This window comes from Mastomys coucha, unplaced genomic scaffold, assembly GCF_008632895.1.
Source record: "Mastomys coucha isolate ucsf_1 unplaced genomic scaffold, UCSF_Mcou_1 pScaffold21, whole genome shotgun sequence".
Lineage (NCBI taxonomy): Eukaryota > Metazoa > Chordata > Mammalia > Rodentia > Muridae > Mastomys > Mastomys coucha.
Window position 1 is genome coordinate 105,440,478 of NW_022196904.1, and position 9,633 is coordinate 105,450,110.

A 9,633-nucleotide genomic window follows, 5' to 3' on the forward strand; every position below is an offset into this window, starting at 1 on the left:
GGGGGATCCCCGGGCATCACTTCACCCTCGTAAGTCCTGCACTACAAGCTAGTCTTGGACAGCAAGGGAAGGAAGAGGCGCGGCTTCCTCACGCTTCGGAGAGCGCCACGTCCCTCTTGGCTAGGTCTTCCCGAAGCGCCTTCGCGTAGGCGCGTCCCTGGATCGATTCACCAATAGGCGTTCTCCGCGATCCGGAGCTGGACCAATTAGCGACTGTCGGGGGCGGAGGCAATCACCATGGCAACCAGGAGGCGGGCACGCATTAGGCAGTGGATCAGAGCAAGGCGGAGGGCCGTGGGCAGGGAAAACTGGTGTGTTCGCGGCGGGCATCAGTCGGCTTAGCCTTGCGCGTGGGGACCCTGCAGAGAAGGTCAGTGGCCCGGAGCTGGGTGTAAATCCCAGCCTCAAGGAGGCTGGAAGGGTCACGGGAGAGAGGGCGCAGGTCTGTGTTCTTGCCCTGCCCTGGTTTGTAATCGTGGAGGGCCGAGTTCTGAGCGGACAAGGTTGGGGAGGGTCTCCCAGCTGAAGCCGGAGGCGTCGGGTCCACTCCACCACTCTTCTAGCTACAGAGTACCTGAGCTTTTCTTCCGGGTGGGGAGCACGAGCAGGCTGAGTAGGTGCTGGATCTAGACTGGGGCGGGGTCCGTGGGCGAGGGGTTTGCCCACTGGTAAGGTCTCTGGACCTATCGATTCTGGGCTGATGCTCTGTGCCCCCCAGTGCTGCAGAGCAAAGGTAGGCCCAGGAACACAACTCCTCTCCCGGGTATGTAAAGCCAGCATCTGCCACTAAGGAGAAAGTTCCTGCCTGCTGTAGTATCGTTTGCCCCAAAGTGACAAATTAGGCGAAAGAGGAGCCCTTTCGATTTAGGGGGAAGAGAAAGATGTTACTTTCTTGTTGCACCTGCTGAATGTTACCTTGGTGGGCTGGCGTGGTTATTGTGGTTGATACAGAAAGCGGTCTTACCAGACAATTATTTTGCAAAATCAGAAAGGGGTGAAGGGGGAGAGAGCGAAAATGAACAGGAACCCATGTTCTGATGATTTATACTTTTTACACGGGCTAATGTACCTTTTAAACAAATTGAATGCTGATGTTCTTATTTAAGGTTCTGTCAACTCTGTGGATAAATAATATAAATTCTATCCTCCTCCCCAGTCATCGTGATTTTGACAAAAGGCAGGAAAGTGGTGACTCACACATTATCACCTGTTAGGGGACCCTGAGGATACAGGGCTTAAATGAAAATATTTGTTATAGTGAGCTATATTTAATTTTGGGATTTCCCTATAGGAAAGCTTAAAATGTTGAGATGATTGTCCCAAAGAATTGTCAAGAGGTGATAGTATTATATCAGGCATTTGGACCAGGTAGCTTTTGGCTATTTAAATTGCTTCTTAAGGTCTTCCCTGGCTGGTTTTGTTAAGTAATTGGACTTGAGTAATGCTCAGATTATTTTATCTTGTCCTTAGAAATTGTATCAGGAGTTTTCCTCACTTAAGCTGTGTTATGGTTCTATAAAACTCAAATTCAACAAATAATGGTGCATGTTCCAACACATAATTAACAGGGCTGAACATTAAAATAATGGAAATTTAGTTTTACAAATGAACTCTCAGATAGTATCACTCTAGTTATTAGGTGAACACAGGACTCTACATCATTAGGTTTGTCTGATGTGGGTCAAAAATTCATTTCCAAGAGCCAAATAGATGGCTCAGTGGATAAAGGCTCTTGCAGCCATGCCTGATGTCCCTCTGAGTTTGGTCCCAGTGACCCATATGGTAGAAGGGGGGCACTAGCTTCTACAAGTTGTCCTTTGATCTCCATACAAACATCCATAAATACATTTTAACAGTTCCTCTCTGCCTCCTTGTGGGTTTACAGATGCTATTCTTAGGCTCTTTTCATTTACACACGGCTCTGTGGTGGAGCCCCTGTTGCTTTACTCTTCTATGTTCCCCAAGGTACTTACTGTTCATTTCATACATCGTGTGTGTGTGTGTGTGTGTGTGTGTGTGTCTGTGTGTGTGTCTGTGTGTGTGTCTGTGTGTGTGTCTGTGTGTTTGTGTGTTTGTGTAGGCTAGAGGTCCATTTCAGGTGTCTTCTATCACTTTCCACCTTATGTTTTGACACCTAGAGCTCACCTATTTGGCCAGAGTATCTGGCCAAGGCGCTCCAGGGATCCTCCTGTCTCTACCTCCCTAGTGCTGGGATTATAGGCATCTGGCCTGCCTGGCTTTTTATGTGGGTGCCTGGGATCCAAACTTAGGTCCTTATGCTTACGTGGCAGAGTTTACTGACAGCCATCTCCTTAACCTCTATTTCCTAACCACCATCCCTCCAACCCCTCACACATTTTTTATATCCTTTCAGTATACTTTTTGTTTGTTTGTTTAAAACAGGGTAGACTCAGACTCAATATGTAGCCCAGGTTAGCCCACATCTTACAGCAGTCTTTCAGTCTAAGCCTTCTGAGTGCTGGGATTACAGATGTCTACCACCCAGCCCAGCTTTCAGCATGGCTTTTCCCAAGTTCGTTTGTGTTCACTAAATATAAATTGAAATGAAATCATCAGAAAGCCATTAGGACACTTTTGAATCAGTAGTTATTGATTATGGGCATTAGTTCTAGTTAGTGTCTTTGTTTTAGGATATGTTGTGTGTCACTGCAGACAGTGGTAGAATAATGTCCTACTTCCTAAGGGCCCTTTTAGTGACTGGTGTCTGCAAAATATTTCTTTGAGTATTTGGGAGCTGGAAGGATCAAGCGTTAGTTTTTAAAAACACATTGAAGGGCTGGCGAGATGCCTTTGAGGGTAAAGGTGCTACCAAGCCTGATATCCCAAATTCAATCTTATAACCCATGCCAAGGTGGAAAGAGAAGCAACTCCCCCAAGTTTTTCTCTGACTTTTACTTGAGTGTTGTGGAGCTCATGTGCACACACATGAAATAAATACATAAATAAGTAAAAAAAAAATGTGTTGGAAATAATTTATACTTATTTAATTTTTTGAGGCAGAGTTTCATGTAGCCCAGGCTGTCCTTAACTCACTATGTAGCCAAGTTTGGCCTCAAACTTAAGGCAATTCTCCTAACTTATTCTCCCAAATTCTAGGATTATAGGCAGTAGACACCATGCCCATTTTAATCCAGTTTTATAGTTAGGAAAACCAAGACTCAGAAAACCAAGTTTCAGACTAAGAATGGAGCCCTATCTTAGCATCCATTCAATTCCCAGCACCCAGCAAAAAAAAGGAAGAGAAGTGCAAATAACTGTCAAGTAAATGAGAGAGGCTAGAGCTCAATGTGCTGTTTCTTTGTTTTTACCATGTTGCATTGAAGTCAATGTAACCTGCATATTCTCTCTCCTCTTCATAGACAGTCTTTTTTTTTTTTTTGAGATTTTATTTGTTGTATTTATATGAGTACACTGATGTATCAGACACACCAGAAGAGGGTATCAGATCCCATTACAGATGGTTGTGAGGCACCATGTGGTTGCTGGGAATTGAATTCAGGACCTGTGGAAGAGCACCACTGAGCTATCTCTCCAGCCCCTTATAAACAGTCTTATATTAAATACAGTGCCCCAAAAGACACACCCGTTACCAAAATTTGAAGAGGTTTGATTTGCTTATTTTCTTTGCAGACTACATAGAAATACATTCAGCATTGCATTTAACCATGTACATCCTGCCTTATGTAGTGGAGTTTCAGAGAAGGTGTTGAAATGCACTGAGTTTTATATCTGTGGCAGGAAGAGATGTCCCAGTGCTCAAGAACACCTGCTGCTCTTGCAGAGGACCTGGGTTCAGTTCCTAGAACCCATATCAGGTTGGTCACAGCTGCCTATAGCTTCCATTTCAGTGGCTCTGACACCCTTTTCTGGCTTCCCCAGGTACCTACATGCATATGGTGCACATACCAATAAGTAGGCACATACACACATATAATTAATAAAAATAATAATAGTAATAATAATAAATAGCAGCATATCTGTGACAAACGGGTCAAGTTAGTTAAAGATAATTATAATATTTATTTTTGTATGTGTGTATCATGGCATACATGTGGAAGGTCAGAGGACAACTTTCAAAAGTTAGTTCACTCTATCATGTGCTTTCAGGGTCTCAGGTTTGCCAAGCTTAGTGGCAAGTGCCTTTACCCATTAATCCATCCTATCATCTCCAAGTTAATTAGTTGTTTTCAGGTAGTGGTGAGTAATTATAAAGAAATATTTAAGTTAAGAATTCGTTAACTGTCTTCTTTTCTTTTTTCTTCTCTTCTTTTCTTCCTTCCTTTCTTTTTTCTTTTGGAGGTAGTCTCATTTTGCCCAGGTTGACCCCAGACTTACTGTGTAGCCTTGATCCTTCTGTTTTCTACCTCATAGGGATCAGCAAGTATGCAGTACCATGCCTGGCTTCCCAGCTAAGGAATTAACAGAACAATTATCCTTGGAGCTGGATAGTTCCCTTGAGGTTAAGAGTATTCATTGCTCTTGTAGGGGACCTGGGTTTGCTCCCCAGTACCCTCATGGTGGCTATAACTCCAATTCTGGTCTCCAGGACCAATAGGGATATAGATGGTGCACATGTGTACTTACATGCGGCTACCTACATATACACATAAAATAAAAACAAATACATTTTCTTTAAAAGAAGAAGTACCTATATCTAAGCCAATGGTCTGTTGCTATGAAGAGATACCATGACCATGGCAACTCTTATAAAGGAAAACATTTAATTGTGCCTTGGTTACAGTTCCAGAGGTTTAGTCCATTATTATAATGGTGGGGAGCATGGTAGCAGGCAGGGAGACTTGGTGCTGGAAAAGGAACTGAGAGTTCTACATCTTGATCCACATGCAGCAGCAAGAGAGAGCCACTGGGCCTGGTCTGGGCTTTTGAAAACTCAAAGCCTACCCCTAGTGACATACTTCTTCCAATAAGGCCATACCTCCTAATCCTTTTAAATAGTGCTATTCTATAAGCATTTAAATGTTTGAACCTAAGGGAGCCATTCTTATTCAGACCACTACATTGTATATCTTAAAGTTTATCTATTTGCTGAGAAAACCAAATGCTCTTATCCTGCGCTCTTTGCACAGTAGATCAACTTAGTCATTGTAAACAGGATCTGCTTGTTCTGGCCTTTGTCTGTTTTATCAGTATCCCGATAGGCCATAGAAATTAGATACTCTTTTTTTTTTTTTTCTTTCTTTTAAAGATTTTCAAGACCTGATCCTCTTCATAGCCCTGGCTATCTTGGAACTCAGTATGCAAACCAGACTGGCCTTGAACTCACAGAGATCCTCCTGCCTCTGCCTCTAGTGCTAGGATTAAAGGCATGGGCCACCAAGTCCTGCTAACTTGATAATTTTCTTTCATACTAATTTTGTACTATGTATTTAATAGCACACATTCTTGTGTGTTTTTCCCACTAAATAAGGATGCATTTATAATTCACTGTTATACTTACTCTCTCTCTTTCTCCATTTAGAACGCACCAGTCAGTTTTTCAAGGGAAAAACCTGGGCGAGGAGCCAAGACCTGATCTCCCCAAACTTAATATTGTGTAGATTATTTTTACCACCTGAGATCTCAGTGGCCTCATCTGTGAAAAAAAGGGAAAATAAAAAAAAGATAAAACCTTGGCCTGTCTGAAGGTAAGTGTTCCGTGAAGAATTGTCTTTTGTGACAAAAAAAACCCAACTATGGCAGCCAACAGCAAGTACATACTAGGAAGAGACCAGAGGGGAAGGATGTAAAGATAGGGTCTCACTATGTGGCCCAGGCTGGTCTAGAACTTACTATGTGGCCTGGGCTGGTCTAGAACTTACTATGTGGCCCGGCCTGGCCTTGAGTTGACAGCAGTCCTTCTGCCTCAGCCACCTGTGTGATAGGATAGAGGCATTCAATACCATACTCTGGTTAAAGTAATTTTTCTTTTAAAAAATATTTTATTTATTTGTGTGTGTGTGTGTGTGTGTGTCTGTCCTCAGAGGCCAAAGGAATCTGATCCTCTTGGAGCTGGAATTGCAAGTGATTGTAAATCACTTAACATGGGTGCTGAGAATGGAACCTGGGTTAAGAACAGTATGTGCTCTTAAGCACTGAGCCATCTCTCCAGTCCCTAAAATAACTGCCATTTATTTATTTATTTATTTATTTGTTTGTTTGTTTGTTTTTCGAGACACAGTTTCTCTGTATAGCCCTGGCTGTCCTGGAACTCAATCTGTAGACCAGGCTGGTTTTCAACTCAGAAATCCGCCTGTTTCTGCCTCCCAAGTGCTGGGATTAAAGGCATGCGCCACCACTGCCCGGCACAATACTGTCTTTTAAAATAAAAAACAATTTTTTTTTTTTGGTGTGTTTTGCCTGCATTCATGTCTGTGCACCGTATGTATGCCTAGAGCCCTCTCAGAGTCCAGAAGAGGGTGTTGGATCCCCTGGAACTAGAGTTACAGGTGGTCGTGATCATCCACATGGATGCTGGGAATTGAATTGGGGTTCTCTGGAAGAGCAGCCAGTGTTTTTAGGGCTAAGTCATCTCTTCAGTCCCTAAAAGAGTTTTTGAAGTCATAGTTTATAATAGGCAATGGGACTTCATAAAGTTGACTGTAGCCTCACTTTCTAGTTCTTGATCTGTTGCCCCTAAGGTTCCCCTGGTTGTCAATGTCAAAGTTGGCTTGTAGACCTCTACTGTTACAGTGGGGGTCTGGGCAGCCAGGCAAAGACAAAGAAGAATGCATTCTGTCTCTCTGGAGACACCCTGAACCAAAGCTGGGCTTCAAGGAAACATAGTTGAATGGATGGGCTTTATGTTACTGAGGAGGAAGGAACGGTTTGGCCATCGGTGGAGGAGCAGAACTCTGCCACCGAGCTTCCGTCCTCTTTCTCCTTGAGGCCCTTGGCAGTGACTTACACAGCCTCGGTGGTGGGAGCAGACCTTCTGGTCTGACCACTGCCCGGAGAAAGACATAGTCTGTGTGCTGAGTGGCATTTCTGCTCTTTTCTCGGGTTGTTTGTTTGTTTCTACTAATTTGTTTGTGTGTGTGTGTGTGTGTGTGTGTGTGTGTGTTTTTTTTTTTTTAAGACAGGATCTTGCTACATAGTTCTTACTGGTCTGGAACTCACAGTCTAGCCAGGCTATTGAACTAGTCTGCCCCTGGAGCTGTGATTACAGGCACGTTCCCCTGTGCCTGGCTCTGCTCTTGTTTTGTTCTGATTCATTATAAAGGCACTTTCCTCTCGTTTGGAGATTTGTTCTGGTTGTTTAAAAACAACCACCCATAACTGTTCAGTGGATGTTCGTTGTGCAGCTGATGGTTGTGCAGTGACGAGCTGACATTTGTGAAACTGCAAGCCTATGTATGGAAGGAAGCAAGAAGCTAGAATGATAGAGACCTTTCCCTAAGATTGTCACTTAACCAGTCATCATAAGTGACTGTATATGAGTGTGACCCTTCTTGGTGTAGTCTTTGTATTCAGGACAGTCACATAGGACATGAGTTTGCCTATCTTGCTAGCTGAAGTGGATTGATTGTCTAAAGTCATTTAGTGCTTACCTGGCATGAAATTTTCTCTTACTACTGGCCCTTGCATAACTTATTTAAGTATACCAGTTCAGGGGCCAATATTAGGAGTTGAAACCAGGCCCTCACACATGCTCCTCAAACCCCCCTCTACACGGAGCTACATATGTACTGTTAGCCACAGGGCATGGCAGTATTTCTTTTCAGATTTTTCCCTGTAAATATTTACAGACAAACCATATCTTATCACTTAAAATGGTTCAGATGACCAGGTATGTTGGGGCAGAGCTGTAATCCTAGAACTTTGGAGGCTGGTAGAGGCTTGGAGGTCAAGAGTAGAGGCTGGCCTGGGATACAAGGTTCAGTTGACATTATTTTAGTGTAAAAAAAAAAAATAGTGAATTGAAATGAACAACCTAGAGAAAATGAACCGGTTATTTGGGGAATGGAATTTTAATCGAGGAAGAATGTAAAGATTCAATCAGTTGTTTAGTGTTTATAGGAAAGAGATAAAGAGAGATTAAGATTTTATTTCTGTGAAGTGTGTTTGCATTTTTTACAAGCTCTTCTGCTCTTCCCCTTAATACGTGGGCATGGCCAGACACAGTGCTACACAGATTTCTATTAGTCTTGAGCTCACTGTGGAGCGGAAGATGACCTTGAACTTCTGATCCTTCACCTCCCTTTTTAGTGCAGGGATTCCAGGCAGGAACCACCATGCCTAGTTTCCTGCCTGAATGGCTAGCAGGCTAAGCAGGCTCTTTTCCAACTACACCAGCTTATGAGCATTTTTTTTAACTCTTTCGTTTTAAGATATATTTATTCATTTACGCATATGAGTACAGTGTAGTTACCTTTAGACACATCAGAAGAGGGAATTGTATGCATTACAGATGGTTGTGAGCCACCATGTGGTTGCTGGGAGTTGAATTCGGGACCTCTGGAAGAGCAGTCAGAGTGCTCTTAACCGCTGAGCCATCTCTCCAGCCCCCTGCTTCTGAGCATCTTACAGGGTTTAGTCTGATGACTCAACCGTCATCAGACTAAATATGTCTGTTCCGGAATACCACTAGAAGAGTCCTTATCTTTTGTTTTGCTTTGGCAGTTTAATACCGTCTTACTCTGTAGCCCAGGCTAGCCCCAAACTTGCTGCCACCCTCATGTTTTAGCCTCCCACGTGCTAGGCTTGGCTGAATTAAAAAAAAAAAAATTTATTTTTTTCAGGGCTGGAGAGATGGCTCAACAGTTAAGAGCATTGGCCACTCTTCCTGGGACCTGGGTGTGACCACATGGTGTCTCACAGCCATCTATAACTCCAGTCCCAGGGGATTTGATGCCTTCTTCTGGCCTCTGTGTGCACTACATACACACAGTGCATAGATATACATGCAGGCAAAACAAATGAACAAATAAATAAAATTTATCAAGTTTTTTCATTAACAGAAAAATGGCTGTTCTGTATATTGTTCAGTTTTTAAATTATTAAGTTTATTTTATATGCATGAGTGCCCTATCTGCATGTATACCTATGTGCTAGAAAAGGGCATCAGATCACTCTATAGATGGTTATGAGCCACCATGTGGTTGCTGGGGGTTGAACTCAGGACCTCTGGAAGAGCAGACGGTGCACTTAACTGCCAAGGCATCTCTCTAGCCTCCTGTGTATTTTTTTTTTTTAAGTAGTTTTCCTCTCACTACATTAAGGGCTTCCACATGGGGGAAACCTCTATTGCACTTTTGCTTTCTAGTATAATATCTGATACGGTTCTTAACACATAAACATTTGTTAAAACAAAACAAAACAAAACAAAAAACCCTACATGTCAGCCTTAAAATAAAAAGAAGAGCAAAGGGGGGATTAACAGGGGAAAAATTAAAAAGGACAAATAAAGGAAAAAGATTCACAAAGGCAAGGGTAGGCTAGGAAGATAACTCAATGGGTAAGAAGGCTTGGTGTGCAAGCATGAGGATCTGAGTTCAAATCCCCAGAACACAGGTAAAAAGTGGGACATGATCCCTTAAGTATCTATAGCCCCAGCTCCTCTGCCCTGCATGTGAACAAATCACCATACAGACTCTCTATCTACCCACCCACCCA

General features: G+C 43.0%; 1 protein-coding gene across 2 annotated transcripts in view; it reads left to right on the plus strand.

Moving 5' to 3' along the window:
• The first annotated feature begins 245 nt into the window (after nucleotides 1-245).
• Nucb2 (nucleobindin 2) overlaps nucleotides 246-9,633 on the plus strand; it is a 37,961-nt gene continuing 28,573 nt past the window's right edge. Inside the window, exons 1-2 of one of the 2 annotated variants that reach the window (XM_031388021.1) lie at nucleotides 246-370; nucleotides 5,501-5,666. The gene's annotated coding sequence lies outside the window, so the exon portion shown is untranslated. Of the gene's footprint in view, nucleotides 371-3,651; nucleotides 3,837-5,500; nucleotides 5,667-9,633 lie in introns of those variants that run through there. The other variant, XM_031388023.1, reaches the window with a different exon arrangement.